This window comes from Chelon labrosus, assembly GCF_963514085.1.
Source record: "Chelon labrosus genome assembly, chromosome: 10".
Taxonomy (NCBI): domain Eukaryota; kingdom Metazoa; phylum Chordata; class Actinopteri; order Mugiliformes; family Mugilidae; genus Chelon; species Chelon labrosus.
The window spans coordinates 4,191,199-4,210,342 of NC_140360.1; the positions used below are offsets into that span (position 1 = coordinate 4,191,199).

General features: G+C 42.9%; 1 protein-coding gene across 1 annotated transcript in view; it reads right to left on the reverse strand.

The window, feature by feature from the left end:
• Positions 1-19,144, reverse strand: part of klhdc8b (kelch domain containing 8B) — a 124,640-nt gene that overhangs the window by 15,988 nt on the left and 89,508 nt on the right. The gene's annotated exons all lie outside the window — the stretch shown is intronic.

A 19,144-nucleotide genomic window follows, 5' to 3' on the forward strand; every position in this document is an offset into this window, starting at 1 on the left:
CAAAAGAAAATGGGTTTGGTTAAATTATAATTGTTGTAACACAACAGCGGAAAAACATGAAGACTCCCGAACATGCACACCTTGAACCTTGGACATTTTATTACAAATGCATGGATTTGAAGCGGTCATGACAAAGCTCCGTTGTTTCGAGTCTGGCTGCAGGGAGCTGAATTACAGACGGTCAGCGTTGATGTTGTGTGACAAGGTGTGGCTGTGTTCCAGCTCACCCCAAAGGTGCTGAACGGGACCAAGGTCAACGCATCATGCATGCTAGTCACGTTCTTCAGCATTTGTGCACTGGACATTAACATATCCACATTTGACTTGCAAATATGTGTTTTTTATTATACAAAATACTGAGGAGACATTACAAAGCAACAAATATAACGTGAAATATCACAGTTATGAGCAAAATATTCAAATAATGACAATCAGGTTCCCCAAAAATATTTTCTCCCAACCACTAGTGCACTCCAACCATTTCATATAATCAAAGTGAGAGGTATTGCATGTACGTTCTGACAACGCCATTGAATCCCATCCAGTGGGAATGACTTGTGACGAATCATCCAATTCTTGTAGCTAAGGCTTATGTTTGCAAATGCTTAACCTTTTAATGCATGAATATAGTTTTTAGATGTGTTAAATTGTAAAATGTATTATCGTAAAGCTTGGTAATGCCTACTTGATGCAACAGTTCCCTTAATCCAAGACAAAAAAAGTAGTTTATTACTCAAAACAGTGACATTCGCTGGTCCCTCTATTGAGTGTAATGCAACGTAGCTTTAGAATTAGCGTCTGTGAGAAAGAGAAAAAGGTGGTTTCCAAGAGTGACAATGTCCTCTGTTAACATAGTTCAAGTTACGTTGTCATCATGACTCCCAGAAAGTGCATAACAATGCAGAATAGCAGAAGAGATAACTGCTGGACAGAGGGAGGGGGAGCAGAAAAGAATCAGGGAGAGGAGAAAACTGAGAAATGAAATAATCCATTATACAGCGATTTGATAGCACAACAAGACCTGTCTCTGGAGCTCGCCCACAGCCTGCTCTTATCTGCCTCTGGCTTGAAACGCAAGAAATTAAATTTCTATATTTGGGACAGGCGAAACGTAGGGACACACACGCCCTGCTCCTCATCTCCTCTGCTGAGAGGGAGCTGAGCTGAGCTGAGGGAGATGCGCTGCAAATTCATGCAAATGCAATGAAATACACTAAAGAGCAATTAATATTAACTAAATATCCCACTGAAGGTCTAAATTAATGCAAATGATCAGTTGTTAAGAACCTCAGGAGGTGTTTTCCCCATGTTACCGTAGTCTACCAGTTTATTTGTGCACTCACTGAGAACGACAACGACACAATGCATTTTCAATAGAAGCTAGCAATACGTAGCGACAAGTTGACACTTGACGCTACATGTCAGGTGACTCGGCAGCACGAAAGTTGAGCTGGCTTCAACTTTTCTCGGACGCGGTAATCAACAAATAATATGCGTTAGCTTGTATATAGTCACTCGGGCATTGTATATACAGTAAATGTCATTTCCAAACCCCCTTGTCAACGACGTCACTGACTTGCCTTCATTATCAGCGTAAACTCTGGCCAGTAGTAGCTGCTGTTGTTGGAAATGTTTAGCTGCTGTTATTGTTACACAAGGGGGTCACAGCAGATACTGAAAACAAGGGCTCACCGACTTTTTCAACTATGTACAAATGATGAATTTTCTTGAATAAATAATATGCAGAAATGTAGAAAATTCTGGAGGGTGCAAAACATTGTAAAAATGCACTGTATTATGTAACAACTGTTGTGGTTAGCTAACTATTTTACATTTTAAGACTGAACTGACGATTCTTTTTATCATCGATTAATCTTCAAATCATTCAATTAACTAAACGATTGACTGATTGGTTTATAATTAGCCAGACATGCCTCTCACAATCACCCAGTGATCCAAAGATTAGTTTGTTGGTCCTAGGATGAGCTGGATTCAAGGCTTCTTCCTGTTAAAAGGGACTTTTTCCTCGTCACCGTCACCTTAGCATTTGCTCTGGGGGTTTCAGGCTCTGAGTTCTGTAAAGCGTTTTGAGACAATTGGTATTGTTATTGACGGTATATGAGTAAAATTGAATTGAACGGATTGGATAGCTACGCCGCCTGGGATAAGTGAATGCAGGTACTGAACGCTGGATAGGTGGATGGCTGAGTGAATTCATTCTCATTTGACAGCACAATAAGCTTTGTTTCAGTCAGCAATTCTCAGAGGCACACGGCACTAAATGGTCAGCGGAGTGCAGTTATCTCAACTACCACAAAGGTTGTTGTTTATAAGTGCACTTGTACTGCAGCCAGGTCTCCAGGCTCCTAGGAAACAGACTGCCAACTAACATTTTGCGGACTCTGAGCAAGAGAGAGCTGATGGTGAAACACAAAACAGGTGTTAAAGTATTTGACAGGTGGGTGTTGTTGTTGTTCTCTGAACCTTTCTGTTCACAGCAACTGCTGTTAAAACGTGCTATGCATCGCTGCACAGGAGAATTAAAAGAAAACATCACTTGGTGGAAAATTACATTTTCTCATTTCTGTTTGTCAGCATTAATGACAGAGACACAAGAGGATAAGAAATAAACTCCAAAGAAATGAACGAATCATCACTTTTTCAAAGATGCTCCTCACGCACCGAAACTAGATATAATTAGTGAATCAGTAAGAGGTTAGTAGGAGAGGAGAGGAGAGGCATATTTTTGAGATAACACAAATTTGTTGCAGAGCTGCTGTAGTGCTTGCTGTGGGGAAGTAACTGCAGAGTTGCACTGCGGCTATATGGTAATCTCTGAGTCAGAGGAAGGGAAGGCAGAGCCACCAGCAGCTCACTCATAGATGTGCTGGCTGCAACGGATCAGCTATTCAGCCGTGGAAAAATGGAAAGGCCAGATAACATGCCAGTGATAAGTCCAGATATATGGGAGGAGAGGAGTGAGGAGTTGAGCCTTTAAACAAGCATGGGAGTGTGTAACTTTGCCGCCCATGTTATGGACACAAGAGGCCTGAGGACTTTAAAGTGTGTAGCATTATATTTATTCTGGACTCTCTGGCACGTTTGGCAATCTCATGTGACAACATTTGAGGTCCACTTTCTTAACTGTATTTTAGGTTAAAATAATACATAAATTATATTTTACTTCATTAGCTGTCCATTGCTTAGAAAATAGTCGTAATGTATCTAAATATATAATGGTATCATCTGCATACATCTTAAAAACTACCTCCACAATTTACAAAAGTGGTCAAAAAATAGAGCCCTGTGGAATTCTGTATCAACATATATAATGGTATCATCTGCATACATCTTAAAAACTACCTCCAAAATTTACAAAAGTGGTCCAAGAATAGAGCCCTGTGGAATACTGTATCTAAATAAATAATGGTATCATCTGCATACATCTTAAAAACTACCTCCAAAATTTACAAAAGTGGTCCAAGTATAGAGCCCTGTGGAATTCTGTATCAGCATATATAATGATGTCGTCTGCATACATCTTAAAAAACTACCTCCAAAATTTACAAAAGTGGTCCAAGAATAGAGCCCTGTGGAATTCTGTATCAACATATGGAATGGTATCGTCTGCATACATCTTAAAAACTACCTCCAAAATTTACAAAAGTGGTCCAAGAATAGAGCCCTGTGGAATACTGTATCTAAATAAAAAATGGTATCATCTGCATACATCTTAAAAACTACCTCCAAAATGTACAAAAGTGGTCCAAGAACAGAGCCCTGTGGGACTCCGTTTTTTAAGGCCAGTGAGCTTTATCGTCTTCTGTAATAGACATCTGACCGTGGAGGAAATAAATCACTTAGAAAAAATAAATAACTACATTTTATTAATGGTAATGTCACATGTCAACTTTTATTTTGGCCATTTCTATGTTTCTTTCTGTCATTTATTTTTTATGTCTGAAGAAGGATCTGTGGAAGGAAATAATTCCTGTCAAATCTACATGACGCAAACGACCTTTTCTAGCCTTCTGCATGCAATCATATTGAGTAAGGTTAACACATTGTATGTTGCTTTTCACAACAGATATTAAAACCATATCTATTAGCCTCTGAGCCTGCATTATAGATTAAACCCTACATTGTTTTGTTGTTTTCTGTGCCCCCCCTCCACAGTGAAGGCAACAGATGCACGAATTCAAATTACTGTACCTCTTCAGCTCTGAGGAAACTAATCCGGTCTTTGCAGCAGCAGTGCAATCATCGCAACTTGGAAATGCTATGGAGGGTAAATTGTCTACTGCTGCTTCAAGTATTTATTTTTGCATTTATTTATCTATACTGTTATTTTTCATCATCCATACCGGATTTATTTTTTTTTTAAGCTTGTGCAGCCCTTTGGCCAACTATGCATTTTTTAAAATGTGTTGCACAAACACATTTTGACTCACCTAGATTTGACTATCATGCCCACTTTGATAGTAATTCTCAGTGTGTGCAGATGTGAGAAACAAAGCATGGCCTCAACGTCTCCTTCCTGGAAGAAAAATGCTCAAGGGAGACGCTGGCATTTGTCTTGTGTGAGCCATTTTCCCCATACATAAATGATTTTTATTTGCATATCCTCTGTCTCCTTTCAGTAGCTGCAACAGCTATAAATGTCTAGTAATGTGGAAAAATGTGTATTTCAAGTATGACCTGATCTTTAATTGGTAATAACCTGCTCTGTACAAATGTAGGATTCGAAGTATGGTGGTGGTACATCAATTTAAGCTTGGAGTTAAGGTAAATGAGAGAATTGGAAATGCCTCTTTCAGATCTAGAAAAAAATAAAAATAAAAACGCTGCACACTGCATCCCCTTTATCAAATCAAACTGTGTGACGGAGGAATGTTTTGTGCGGAGGGGAGGATGTGTATACCTGTCACATGTGTATACTCACACACAACCTCTCACAAAGCTTGTCAAGCAGAGAGCTACCCAGACGCAGAGTGAACCGCTCACCCATACGAAAAGTGCATCGTTTCTCCAATGCTGCTTTAACCTATAAGAGGACAAATGAGCCACTTTGGGGCGGGAATGCCGCCATTTGTCAGCACAAATTATTAATTCCATTGCTCTAGCCCAACTATAGACTTTCGGGAAAAGGAGCAAGGAGGCAATAAATTACTTCAACAATCCTCTTGTTCCCGTTGGACCGACTGCCGGCGCGCCGCGTCCGCCGCTGCATACACACACAAATTGTCTGTGGCGTTGCATGAGAGCAGGTGATGTGAGTGACGTGCGGGGCAGATATGTGTCTGGTGGACTCAGCTGGAGGAGAGGACAGTGTGTTTATTTAAAGCCCAGAATCAATCCTCTTCCCTCTCCTGTTTCACCCCTTCCAGGCACTCCACTCTGTGCCCATCATTACGCTCAAGAAGACGGGCACACAAACACTTAGAGAGGCGTATGAAATAAAAGAAGGGGAGCACACACACACTTATCAAGTTACATCACTCCAAATAGATGCACACGAAGACCTTGGCGAACACACAGGGCTGCAGCAAACTATTAATTTTTCAATCAATTTATCAATGACTTTTAATTTCCAAGTAGTCGATGAATCGCCCATAGCAATGACACTCCTTGATGGCAGCAGCCATCCCCAGCAGGATGCAGCCTGACACAGACACACACACACAAAAACACTTTAGGAACAACTAAAAAAAAAAACATGAAGAACAGCACAAGGTGTTGACCTGGCCTCCAAATTCACTAGATCTCAAACTGATCAAGTATCTGTGGGATGATCCACAGAGGCTGACTTAACTGATTTAAGGAGTTTTCAGCTGCCTTGGAGCCGCCATAACTATGGATGAACCTTGCGAAACGTCGACTTAGGTCGTTGCAACCCTGCGTTCTAATATGCATGAGGGCCGATGAGTACACATATATGCACGATCTTACCCATGCATGCAAAAGCACCACCTTGGCTCCCGTTACATCCCGCCTGCCCCTATTTTCAGATGCCATCACGAGGCAGAAATTGCGTGGGAAATTAGATGGCAGTGACAGCAGGCCCATCTTTGGGATTACGATCTGATAGAGGGCCAGAACCGCGCTGAATATTTCAAGCGGCTAAACATGCATGTGATCATATCCCGCAAAGAGCTCCAGGCACCCGGCCCGTCGTCGCTTTAATTTATGTGCATGATTTTTAGATGACAATAAAAACGCGGAGCATCCCCAGGTTAGCAACCGAGGAGGAAAGACGTTGCTAGCCTAGGGATGCTAGTCGATAGCAAGATCGCTCACATATCCAAAGGCAGGCCTGTGAATTAGCCAGCAAGTGCTCCGTGTTTCACAAAAATACAGATGCCACAGCTAAAAAGACACTTCTCGTAAATGGAGACAAATCCTGCAGATCTAACGCAGCGGACGTCGGTGAAGGCTCCTCATTTCCCCCAAAGAAATTCCCATTATTTGTACATCCAGCAGCTTCTATCTCTTTCTCCATGCTCTATATCTCTGCAGACCTCTGTAATGCTCCAAATCACATGTTACACGTTGCTATAAAAAGCCTTCAAACTGCTGCAGGCACCAATCAGCGCATCATTTCTGTATTCATCTATAACCTAAATCTAAAAAGTATGCAAATACTTTTATGAAGGTATACTTAACCTCAAGGTGTACTGCTTGGTTGGATTAGGTTGCATTAAAATCAGATTTTACTCCATGGCACCATAAGGCAACAGAAACGCGTGATTTCTTTGGAAACTCCTGACGACACACAAACTAAACCCATCTACATCTACTGCACTAGAGTAGATGTGGCTAATACTGCCGTGTGGGCTGCAGCATCTGCACTCTGGCTCTCTGATAATCTGCATTTACTGCCACTGAAAACAGCTAACGTGCTTGTCATGACAACTGAAGAGAGTGAGAGCACTATCGAGTTATAAACTGAATTAACTAAAATGACTCCAGCTTCGCTTAGTCACGATTACAGCATGAAAAAAAAGAAGCTAAAGTAGTTAGCTAGCGGCTAACAGCTACAATAACTGGTCCTACAATAAGCACTAAATGAAGTCTAAGCTTATGGCTCCAGTGGAATTTGGCTGTTTGCATCTTTTAAAGGTACAAACAACATGTTACACAGGAAATATTATATAAAATGCACCTTGTCTCTTTTATCATCTAAATATATCAGTATGAAAAGTACATTCCCATCTCTTCTAGAGTGTAATATGTTCCTATTAGAGTGTAAACCACTCAGACACACATCTCAGCATGTGAATCATCACTGAAAACGTTTGCAGAATGAAGAGAAATGGCCTCGGCGTACATATCCAAGGTGTTTGAAAACGAGGCTGATCACTGTCAGAGAGGTTTGTTGTCCCCCGCGCGGTAGGCTGGGTTACATCAAGGTGCGGACAGCGTCGTCCCCATATGGTGGAGCGCATCTGCATCTGCCGGCACACAAGGGCTGATGATGAACATGCTCTGACCCGTAGGCAGGTAGGATGAGATTCCATCAGTGCGATGTGAAAAGACGCAGGCTGCTTTCCGAGGCGCCAGCCGTCACTTGGCCGGCGACGAGGCGACTGAATCCGAACCAAGCGCTGTTAAACACCCACGTGAACACGGGCTGTTGTTGAAATAATGTACTGTAACAGGCTGTCAGGCAGGCAAGGAAGCATTCATACAGCTGGTCAAAAGCCAGTCAGACTGCTGTAGTCTGTATAAGAGGGAGCACAATGCTATAGCTGCATAAGGATGGATGTCTTATAATTAGCAAAGGATAATAGCTCCAAAGAGTCAACCCGTAAAATAGTAATCCTTGGAAACATTAACCATTATTGTTTAAAGGTTTTTAATGGCTTGGCAAAGCACATTTTCTGTTTTAATTCAATAAGCTCAAGGATTTGTACACCGATCAGGCATAACATTATGACCACCTTCCTAATATTGTGCAGGTCTCCCTTGTGGTGACTCATCAGAGAATGGACATGGGCCTTCTGAGGGTGTCCTGTGGTGTCTGGTGACAGGATGTTGTTAGTCGGGGAGGGCCTTTGAGGGAAGGGGCCTCTGTGGATCTTCCCACAGATACTTGATCAGTTTGGGATCTAGTGAATTTGGAGGCCAGGTCAACACCTTCTGCTGTTCTTCATGTTTTTGTTCCTAAAGTGTTTTTGTGTGTGTGTCTGTGTCAGGCTGCATCCTGCTGGGGATGGCTGCTGCCATCAAGGAGTGTCATTGCTATGGGGTGGGGGTGCCTGGTCTGGTCTAGGTGGGTGCTACATGTCTAAGTAACATCCACACCAATGAATGCCAGGTCCAAAAGTTTCCCAGCAGAACGTTGAATGGTCACAAGAAGGTTGATGTTATTTACTTCTCCTGTCAGTGGTCATAATGTAGTGGCTGATCGGTATATACTGCTTGGACCTGAAACCCTTGGAGCAGGTATAAATGGATTGATGTTTTCAGATGGCTTCCCCTCATGAAGTTAGCTGAAGGGAAATCAATGTTTGAAAGTGCAGTATGGAGGTTTGAGAGACTACGTAGCTTCTGCAGAAGTCTAAACCGCCCACTAAGTTGTACTTACGAATAACCTAGGAAAGTAGTAGCTAGCCTAAGGATGCTAGTCACTAGCAAGCTCGGCTAAATATCCAACGGTTTGCAAACCTGTCAATTTCACCAAGAGTTCTGACGGCCTCTCATTTACCACCACTGGCCCATCAGCAGCTAAATCACTCTCTGGCTCCTCCAGCTTCTCAGCAGTATTTTTGTACCACCCGCTGCCACAAAGCGAGCCAGTAAGCTATCTGTGGTCCATAAAAATGTTGCAGCAAAACACAGACGCCACAGCTCAAAAGACATTTATCTTTTATTGCAACTGAATGGACACAAATTCTGCACATTCGACACAGTGGACATTGGTAAAAGGCTCATCATTTCCCCAGAAAGGACAAAAAAAACATTCTCTCTCATTATTTGTAAAGTCCAGTAGCTTCTATTTCTTTTTTTTCCCCCGTTCTGTATCTCTGCAGACCTCTGAATCACAATCAAAACTCCAATTGTCGTCCCTGTTCTCTCCTCTTTCCCCAGTTAACTAGGTTTGCCGCTGGATCCGCTGGTGCAACATAAATCCTTTAAAAGTCTCCCTCCCTCTGCATTCCTTTATCTTTCCCTCGGAGGGTGAGTATTTATTCCCCTCTTCTCTGCAGCTGGATTAGCATCTTGCACAGAGAGATAATCACGTCCAGCTACTGAGCCACACACACGCTAATGAACGTGCAACTTGAGGCAGTTGCTGCAGTGCGGGTCTGATTAATGGCGCTCTACTATCGATTACACCGATCGATGCACTAATCCACATGTCTTACGAGGATTGAGAGGAAGTGCAAGGCAAGGGGGGAAAGCAGAGGCCTTGTAGGACTTGGAAAAACTTCCTCAATGTGCTGAGATAAGAGAATGTGTTCATCTGAAACACAAAGCAGAGACGGGTCCCTCCGTCGCGAAGACAGTTCTACAAAAAGACCAAAATAGTGTAGGGCATGGACCGAGCCTGTAGGTTTCTACCAGGTCTTCTAAGGAACTTCCTTGGCCTCTCAGTAATCCTATAAATATTTGTCCTCACTGGGTGGAACTACAAGTTAATGTGGGCTTTAATTAATTCCGAAGTCATGGCTATACAATGCACCCTGACCCTTTTGTGCTAGTAGCTAGGTCGACTAAGTGTTGCCCTGGACAACAACAATTACTCTCTATTTGGAGAATTGTCTTTGCTAGTAGGTGGTTGTTTCTTGCAGGAAGAGTATACTGTGAATATGCATTCAGAGTGGAGTGTGCAAATCAATCAGTGAGTCAGCTGCTGCAGCAGAGAACGAAAATCTATCCATTGAACGTAAAGGCTGAGGAGATACAACAACACGTAAAGAAGATCGAGGAGAACCAAATCATTAATGTCAATGCATGTGACTCAATCCTGTGGCAATCTTTTAAACTGCATGTAGATGGACAATAACACAAATTCAGGGAAGCCGCAAATGAATAGCCAATAACAGTGCAGGTTATTGGCTATTCTAATCTTTCTAAACCTAACCCTGCAGAATTACCGAACTCTGTGTGAGCTCAATGAAAAGCTAAAGCACAGGGGGTCGTCTTTTTTAAAATATTAAGTTGCCAAATTCACAGTTTCATACGAGATCAGCTGTAGAATTCCCATAACACAAATATAGACCCTCACATAGTTAAATAATCAAATCACATGCAAAAGTATGGCTTTTCTTGCACAGCACACATTTTATATGAGCGTCTTAGATGAATTAACTGTTCTCGATCTTCTAAACCAAAGGCAAAATAGTCGCATTTCACTTGTTTATTTTAGAGCTACTGTATTGAACAGCATACTTTCTTTATCCTATGAGAGTCATGGGGTAAAAGTGATAGTTGCCCCAAAAATATGAAAAATAAACCAGTGAAATGAGAGTGTTTTGTCCTTGAGCTGAGACATGAAATCATTTTTACATTTTTTGTTATGCACCAGTTCTTCTGCAATCCTCAGATTTTATAGCTTAAGTGCTACTTCTTCCTGTAGCACATATTAAAAGTCTGTGCAGGAACAAATGGAAGGGTCAAAGAACGTTATGTCGACATGTTGGAAGATGTAGCTAACTTCTGAATCAGGGAATCTGGAGGCCAGGTCAACACCTTGAGCTGTTCTTCAGGTTTTTTTTTGGTTTTTTTTAGTTGTTCCTAAAGCGTTTTTGTGCATCCTGCTGGGGATGGCTGCTGCCATCAAGGAGTGTCATTGCTATGGGGTGGGGGTGCCTGGTCTGGTCTAGGTGGGTGCTACATGTCTAAGTAACATCCACACCAATGAATGCCAGGTCCAAAAGTTTCCCAGCAGAACACTGAACTGTCACAAGATGGTTAATGTTATTTACTTTTCCTGTCAGTGGTTTTAATGTTGTGGCTGATCGGTATATAGTGCTTGAGCCTGAAAACCTTGGAACAGCTGTAATAGGATTGATGTTTTCAGTTGGCTTCCCTTCATGAAGTTAGCTCAAGGGAAATTAATGTGTGAAAGTGCAGTATGGAGGTTTGAGAGACAACGGGGACACCAAAGGAGTCTACTGCATGTCTAAGCCAGGGAAGGAGCAGTGCATACGGTACTAAGCCAACTTCTCTAACCACCAGGCCACAGCTACCCCGACTGCATACATTCACCAAAGAAGCTTCTACAAGCAGATGCGGCGAACAGTTCATGCAAAAATGTTCCAAAACTAGTTTTGCAGCATCACAGCCTTTCGTCAGGAACAAGAAGAAAAAAGGAGTCCTGCAGCAGATGATCTGGCTGACAGACCTCTGACCTCCCCACTGTGGAGTCAATCTAGGATCACATAAAGGAACCTTGAAAAAAAGCACCAGTGAGAACTGGGGCTGCTTATAAAGGTAACTCCTCCCGTGTCGCGCCATAACAACTCCCCGTGGTGCGAGGTTAGGGTAAAAGGTTAAGCTGCCCCCCCAGAACATCACTTCAAGTAATTGCTTTTATTGAACAACAACACATCTCTGGAGCCTTTTCAAATGACGTAACAGAGTTAAAGGACATCGGGCTACTGCCACAAAGCTGAAACCTGTTGGTGTTTTGAACCCAGAAATCAACCTGTAGGAATATAATTCACCATCCACCGACACTTTACAGGGTTTTTGAGATGATAAACTCAAATAAAATAAGGACGTTCTTCTTGGCTGCACAATGGGATCAAGATGATATGTCTATAATGAGTCACCAATTTGGGCTGGTCTCTTGACTGTCAAGTGTAGATACAGCTCTGCATGGTGCAAGAAATACAAATTGTGTGAAAACAAAATATGTTAGTGATAAAGACATCTGCAAGAGTTCACCAAAAGAAAGAAAAAAAAGCAAATCCAATCTCCAGGCATCAAATACTGAAATCTGTTCACAGAGTAGGCGAAGGTGGGGAGGGAGACTTACAGGGGAGAGTGTAAACATGACAAGAGATGATTCAGAGAGAGAAAAACAGCTCTTTGGTTCTTAAGGTCTGACAGCAGCTGGCGGGTTTGAGTCATCGCTCAACACCTCTGCAGCTTCCTCCGTCCTCCCGGTGAGGAAGAGCTGCACTGATTTGCACGCTGTAATTATTCTGCAGACGGTGCGTTAATAGAAAGAGATGTAATCAGGAGAATGCCTAACGAATCTATTTGATGGCTTTCGCAATCACAGGACGATGCCGGCGTTATGCCCGGCTGAATAACAAAAGCTGGGGCTGCTGATTTAAGGCCAACGTGGAATGAAAAAAAGAAAAAAAAAAAAACAAAGATAGAAAGAAAGATAGAAAGAAAGAGGTGAGATATTCTGACTGTCACTCTTTTTGTCTCTAACTTGTGTGTGCACACTCGTCTCACTGCTTCTGGTTGTGAAGGTTGGATTAGGGTTAGGGTTAGGTTAGGGTTAAATGTCCACTCACACTTCTTTCTCTTTCACTCTCATCCTTCCACACCCTTCCAACAGAGAGGCCACGTGAATGTGGGTAAAAACACAGTTAAAATTTTAAAATATGGGCCTTAATTCATCTTGTGACACCTCAACAGTCATTTTGCATGTTTGCTCGCTCCACATCAGGAAAGCGATCATCTTGTGACAGTTCAGTGTCCTGCTGGGAAACTTTTGGACCTGGCATTCATTGGTGTGGATGTTACTTAGACATGTAGCACCCACCTAGACCAGACTAGGCACCCCCACCCCATAGCAATGACACTCCTTGATGGCAGCAGCCATCCCCAGGAGGATGATGTTTTAGGAACAACTCAAAAAAACATTTAGAACAGCACAAGGTGTTGACCTGGCCTCCAAATTCACTAGATCCCAAACTGATCAAGTATCTGTGGGATGATCCACAGAGGCCCCTTCCCTTTAAAGGCCCCCCCCAATAACAACATTGTGCTGCCAGACACCACAGGACACCCTCAGAAGGCCCATGTCCTTTCTCTGATGAGTTACCACAAGGGAGACGTACACAATATTAAGAAGGTGGTCATAAAGTTATGCCTGATTGGTGTACATGGTTTTAGACAGTAAACATAAATTTCAACAATGTATCATCCACTTGCCCATCGTTCATAGTTTACAATAATCTATTCCAACCTGAATGCATAAATATTTCTCCAGCCTGCTATAATACATCTTATATTCAATCACCATACAACTATTGTCACTGACAGTTTTAAGCTCATGTGGTCTTGTTTATCCCTATAACAGTAACTTTATGAGCACTATATACATATACAATAAACACTTCTACAATAAATATTCTGAATGCTATGTCTATCCATTCCTTTTTATTCATTATCAGTCTCTCGTGTGGCGTGCATCAGCTATATCTCGTGCTCTTGTTTGTGTCATGTTCAGATGCTGCATTAGATCAGATGCTACAATCAGGCGTATGTATCATCTTGTTCCTCCTGCCACTGCTTTCTCCTCAGGCTGAGATAGCTTTGAGATACTTCAGTCTGGTAGCGGCTCATCGACCAGCCTCTAAAACACCCCGCTCATCTGCATCCAAACAGCTCATGTTTCCACAATCGGGTCCATCTGCAGAAGTCGCTGTGCTGTAACTGGAAACCTTTCTCTGGAAAAAGTATAAAAGGAAACTGCTACAGACAAAGACTATGGATTGTACTGCAGATGAATGGAAGAAATATCTGAGATGTCCCACAGGGCTGGGGTTTTAAAAGAATCAATGTTCCAGTTCAGACTGATCTTGATTTAAAGGACCTGATATTGAGTCTTAAAGTTCTCTTTTACCAAGACCTTTCCTGCATCCTCATCAGACTGGTTTTGCACGTCAAGCAGTTAGTCCACGTGTGAGGGAGATCCAAATCATGGCAAAGATACGACTGAAGCTACAAGCACTGCCATGGCTTTCACTATGGCCTGGTCTACTGGATTCAGTTGGGACCCTATGAATCAGTACTTAGTATCACAGTACTCAGCAATCCAAAGCCCAATGTCCCAAAGATTTAGCCATAAGGGGGGATACAATATGCATTCATTCATTCATTTTCTGTAACCGCTTGTCCTCTGGTGGGTCGCAGTGGGCTGGAGCCTATTCCAGCTGTCATTGGGCGAGAGGCCAGATACACCATGGACAGGCTGCCATTCACACACCTATAGCCAATTTAGAATCACCAATGAACCTAACCAGCATGTCTTTGGACGGTGGGAGGAAGCCAGAGTACCTGGAGAGAACCCGCACAGAAAGTTCCCAGTCGGCTAGCGGATTTGAACCCGAACCTTCTTGCTGTGAGGCATCAGTGAGGCATCAGTGCTGACCACCACACCACCACACCACCATGCCGCCCCGAGACACGATATGTTTTCTGGTACTTTCGGTGAATTGACTAAAGACGGTGCGCCTTTTTGTGTCATGAAGAAGGATTGGTTATAGATAAAGCTGTGGGACCGAAGCGCAGGGTCAAACGAGAGCTTTTATGTCAACGCTTTCACACGATTGTTATAAATAAGGGAGTCTGCAGAAGGATTGATGGCCCAATGTCAACACTCTCGGCGAGGGCGCACCGCCAGGGCGAATCACTTTCCAACAAGGTCTTTTTTTAATAGATGGAGGTTAAGAGGTTGTGTTCATTGTCCATTGTGTGCTCCTTGGCGTTTGAGTGCTTGGGGCGGTGGGGCGTGTCGACTGTTTCTCCAAACCTTTTCACGAAACCTTCCCTGACTTTGTCTCACAGCTGATTAAATCACTCTCTAGCTCACCTCTTAATGCCTGAACAACCCTGACTCTCCTGGAGAGCCCGGTCAATAAGTCAAGGCTCAAGGTCACTCCTGAATTCACATTTTACAGTCCACAGGTTACATTCAGCACAGACATGGTGGCTTTGACATATAAAGAACAAAAAAAAATGCTGGTGCAAACGTCCTTGCATTTCTGTCAGCGTGAGTGTTTAATTGAAGAGGCTTTCAGCTGCTGACAAAAGCACACAGTCTCTGTGTTCTGCCTCTAACAGTTAAATACCAGTTATTTCTTTGCACTCTCTGTAAAACGGGATTCATGTCACTTAGATCACAAACGCTTTTCAGCGCTTACAGGGCCGCGTTAACTTAAAATCTTAACAATTAAAGTGCATCACAAAAGTCGCGGCAAATAGCTTTTCATGCACATAATGGACGTGGTACTTTGGGTTCTTGTGCAATTATATGCTGCCAGGTTTGATTGGAGTAATCACTGCTTAGATGTCAGCTCTTAATTAGGCACCTTCATCCATGTACAAGCCGCATCCTGAAGTGTGTTTATCGGGCGTCTGGTATCTGATATGTCGCATTAACTTGTCTATAGTTTTTTCAAGTACACGATATTAGCAACATTAAACATGTAAATGTTTGGACTGAATGGGCACGTCATATTACTTCCATGCTGAAGACCAATGTCCTACCACTGCAAGCATCAAAACCTACAACTTGCCAACGTCCCTGGTCAGTGAGGGCACTGATGGGGGCTCTGGAATGGGTATTTGTTGTGGCCCCTGCTATTACTGCCCTTGTTGTAATGTTCTCTGCAACTGGCTGCGCATCACCACGGCCCTGTAACGGAAAGTCACCTGCGATTGGTTCTGGGTCCTATCCGCAGCTCGGGCTGATTGGTGTGCCATCCGAGCAGAGGGCTCGCCCGGCCCAGGGCGACTGGAATTCAGCATTAACAGTTTGCCCATACTTCTGAACTGAATCTTGTGTATCTTGAGAGCTGTGCTTAAGGCTGTTGCATACTCCTCGAGAAGCAAAAAGTTTGTTCTTGGGAGTTCTCGCAGCTTGTTCTCGACACTACAGCTGGCCAGAACATTTTTCTCATGCGGCGTCTGGCAGCTATTCTGTGACTGGACTATGGTGTGATTGGAAGTGGGCATGGTTAATGCGGAAAAGAGGAAATGCTAGTGGCCACTTTGTGAGCTCCCAGATGCTAATATTTGCAGTGTGACCGCTAATTTTTCTTGAGTAGAGATTAGCCATACTGTTTGCGGGTGCATGCTGAATGAGCGGCATGATCCGACAGACACAGTCGTCAAAACAACTGGCCAACATCGGAAAATAGTAAGAAAGTCGTCTGTCTCCCGCATCTCCCACAATGCTTAGTGCGTGTGACGTATGCTGCAGTGGGAGGAGCCTATAGGGACTTCCCCGGACTTCGGCACTTGAGTTTCTCGTGAAGCATAAATTACTTGGCCAAAACAAACTTTTTTCTTGTTCTCGCAGTCCTAGGAGTGAGAACAAGTATGAGTATGTAACAAGCTTTATCGTTATTGCCGATCACCTTTTGAAGGATTTAGTTAGGAACAACTTAGGTCACAAGTCAAGTGCTTAAATATCACAGTGTTGTAAGAGCTTAGGTAGGTTTAGGGTATTGTTTATTGCTTTGTTTTAAATTTGGATAAGGCATATGGCTTCTCTTTTGAGATTTTGGTTTTAGAAAGGCCTTGGTCTAGTATATGTGTATATGTCAGTGTTTTCTTTAAAGACAAAGTTAAGCGGACGCCTCATCCAGCAGAGCTTTGGTTTCAGCCTCCTTGGCGTGACATATGGCACTGCATAATGAATCTATTTTCGATTTCTCTCTCTCCGTCCAGCCTGACTCATCTCATACACTCTTGAACACAGCTGGGAATCCGCACAGATCTCTCTTATCAATTTAGTAAAGAATAGATTTTTTTTTTTCCTTTTGTGTAACTTTGCCTGAACTTCCTGCCATCTCCGACAACATCCCACCACTGTTATCATCCTGATCGCCAGCTCTCTGTAGCGTCTACTTATAGGATTCTTGTGACAGCATGTCCTAGCTCAACGCCTATTCTGTAGGGAAGCAGCCGTATATGTAACACAATCACAGTCGCTTGCAGCACTTGTCGGAAAATCAGTTAAATCTGCATGAATGTAACGAGAGCCGAGAGAGGGAAAGTGATTGAAGGAGAAGGACAGAGAGTTTATAAAGTGGGAGCAGGTGAAGTAAACAGAATAGAAGAGAGCTGCAGGTGTTAGATTGGCTGCTTTTTCTTTGACATTTCACTACATTTCTTTCCTAATCAACGGGCGCTCAGAGTAAAAGAGCACTAACATCAGGTGAGCTGATTAGTGTGTAATTGTCTGATAATCAGTGTTGACACAGGGCGCAGATGCAGTGGAATGAGAAATAGTTAGAAAGGATGCCGTTAGTAGGAAAATAGGTTGTGAAAATATGTATCTGCTTGTATGTGCTGTGACACACCAAGATGACTGTCAGCTGTTGCCTGTTTTTTTTTTTTTGTTTGTTTGTTTTGAGGCATGTCCTACACAGTTGGTGGTAGTCGTAACCTTTCAATTGATTGTGCATGTTTTGTCGTCGGGGTAAGTCTCATTCTAATTGGCTCTTCAGCTTAGCAAACCAGTGCATTAGAAGATGTCAGTGACAAAAGCAAGCAGCAACTTCCTAGTTTCCTCACTTCCAAGCTACCCCTTACCGCTCTGATGAATGCAAACTACTGCCACCTGCTGGTATGGAGAGTTAATTCTCTTTACGCATTCAAAGAATCATTCATTCATTCAAGTTTCGCTTGTCCTCTGGAGGGTTGTAGGGGGCTGTCATTGGGTGAATGACCCTGGACGGGTCTCCAGTCTATCAACCTAACGAGCATGCCTTTGGATGGTGGGAGGAAACCGGAGTACTCGGTTGTATGTGCTGTTACACACCAAGGTGACTGTCAGCTGTTGCCCGGTGTTTTGTTTTTTTTTGTTTTGAGGCATGTCTTACACAGTTGGTGGTAGTCGTAACCTTTCAATTGATTGTGCACGTTTTGTCGTCGGGGTAAGTCTCATTCTAATTGGCTCTTCAGCTTAGCAAACCAGTGCATTAGAAGATGTCAGTGACAAAAGCAAGCAGCAACTTCCTAGTTTCCTCACTTCCAAGCTACCCCTGATGAATGCAAACTACTGCCACCTGCTGGTATGGAGAGTTAATTCTCTTGATGCATTCGAAGAATGATTCATTCATTCACTTTTCGATTGTCCTCTGGGGGCAGTCATTGGGTGAATGACCATGGACAGGTCTCCAGTCTATCACAGGGCTAACACAGAGATCACCAATCAACCTAAGGAGTATGTCTTTGGATGGTGGGAGGAAGCCGGAGTACCCGGTACATGTGAACTCCACACAGAAAAGCCCCAGTTGACTAATGGATTTGAACCCAGAACCTTCTTGCTGTGAGGCATCAGTGCTAACCACCACACATCCTACAGACTTTCAGAAGAGTCTTCTGGTCAGAGTTTCGGCTGCTTATGATTAAGAGTGTTGTTTATTTTTAAACCAAAACTGAGAGCGTTTATCCCTCAGGTTGGTTCATTTGGGCACTCCCTGCACTCCCTTCCAGAACAAATGAACCAAGCAAAAAATTTTCCAATTCATCTACTGTTCTACTTGTGAATTAGCTGTTAGCTTTAGCCTCAGTCTTTTAGCACATTGTAGTACAGTACGTATGCAGCCATCAGTATGTAAGAGACATAAGAGACATGCATATTTTATGATGAGTCAGCTGGACATGCTCCGTTTGACCATCTCCTGTAGCTAATGTTAGCTTAAATTAATAGTTTACACATCTGATCATGATAAATATATTCTGCTCCACGACTGTAAAGGCCTCCAATCCCAAAGGAATATATGTCATTATTCATGACCAAGACATTAACATGCAAATCAATGCAACATGCATGCATGTATAATCACGAGAAACGTACGTCTGGAATCTAAATCTAAGCTCCTCGGTGTGGTTACAGGGAAAGGAGCGTTTATCGGACTCTGATTTGTCGTTGCTGTTCTCCACGTCAACCTTTCCATCCTCATAAATCCAGATATTATTGTCAGCCTCCAAAATCTTTAATACAACCAGTGAAGTGAAGATTAGCTCAGAAAGTCATTCCGGCTCTCAAAATTGAATCGGCAAATGTTTGACTTTATCACCTAATCTGTGCTGTCAGTCCAGGCAGAAAGAAAAGAAGAAAGAAAGAAAGACAGAAAGGTTGAACTGGCTTCCGGCATCCCTACTATAAGCAATCTGTTGGCAGACCAAAGCTCTGAATCCTAACGCTGTAAAGAGG